Here is a 1,228-nt window from a genome sequence, read left to right on the forward strand (position 1 = left end):
GCAGTTCTTGCAAACCACCGTGCTGCAGTTGGCTGCCATGTGACCAGATTTGCCACAGGTGCGGCAAACTCTGGGCTGCCCAGCGTAGACCAAGAAGCCTCGACTTCCCCCGATAGCGAAGCTGGAGGGAGGGTGGATGATGGCTCCACTGGGATCTACCTTCAAGGTCACCTTGACCTGCCGCTTGCTGGTCCAGATCCCAAAGGGGTCCTTGACATCAGTGCTGCTGCCGGCCACCTCGACGTACCTGGCGAGAAAGGTGAGTACATCCACCACCGGAACATGGGGGTTGTAGAGGTGAATCGTCACCACCCGGTCCCGTTGTGACGGAAGCGTGAAGAGCAGCTCCGCTGTGAGGATCGACAGTGGCGCCCGGTCCCCTTTCTCCTTGAACGCCTTCAGGAACTTGATGCATCCCGCCACGTTCCGGAACGTCACGTCGAAGTATCCACTGCTGGGGAAATCCTGCAGGCAGAAGACGTCCATCGCTTGAAATCCGCAGCAATCGAAGAGAATTTTCTTGATGAAGAAGGTGCGATCGACCGGTGCATCTCCTTCCTTGTCCTTCACGGCCACCCGAACGGTGTTGCGCACTCCCTGGCCCGAAGCTCGAAAATTGGTTATAGCCATTTTACTCAAAGCCGACCCAGGATCAAAAGGCAATGATCATGGTCTCTTCTCAATCAAATAAGCACTGATAAGAACAGATACTACACTTGATCTTAGCCAAAAGGCCGAGAAGCAAGATCCCACAATGTGACGACAACCAGATAATCTATTTTAATGATGCTGGCTGAGAGAAAAAAGTTTAGGCCAGGACACCGGGAGAATTCCCCTGCACTTCTTTGAAATAGTGGCCACGGGATCTTTTTCCTCCACCTGAGAGGCTAGACAGGGCCTTGGTTTAAACATTGCATCCAAAAGACAGCACCACTGACAGTGCAGCACTCCCTCAGTACTGACCCTCCAACAATGCAACACTCCCTCAGTACTGACCCTCTGACTGTGCAGTGCTCCTTCAGTACTGACCCTCTGACAGTGCAGCACTCCCTCAGGACTGACCCTCCGACAGTGCAGCACTCCCTCAATACTGACCCTCCGACAGTGCAGCACTCCCTCAATACTGACCCTCTGACAGTGCAGCACTCCCTCAGTACTGATCCTCCAACAGTGCAGCACTCCTTCAGTACTGACCCTTCAACAGTGCAGCACTCCCTCAGTACTGATC

At 53.8% G+C, this 1,228-nt stretch overlaps 1 pseudogene; it reads right to left on the reverse strand.

Moving 5' to 3' along the window:
* Positions 1–615: 615 nt before the first annotated feature.
* On the reverse strand, positions 616–746 carry LOC137353244 (U2 spliceosomal RNA; annotated as a pseudogene).
* Between the last annotated feature and the right edge of the window lie 482 nt (positions 747–1,228).

Source organism: Heterodontus francisci, chromosome 40 (assembly GCF_036365525.1).
Source record: "Heterodontus francisci isolate sHetFra1 chromosome 40, sHetFra1.hap1, whole genome shotgun sequence".
In the NCBI taxonomy this organism is placed as follows: domain Eukaryota; kingdom Metazoa; phylum Chordata; class Chondrichthyes; order Heterodontiformes; family Heterodontidae; genus Heterodontus; species Heterodontus francisci.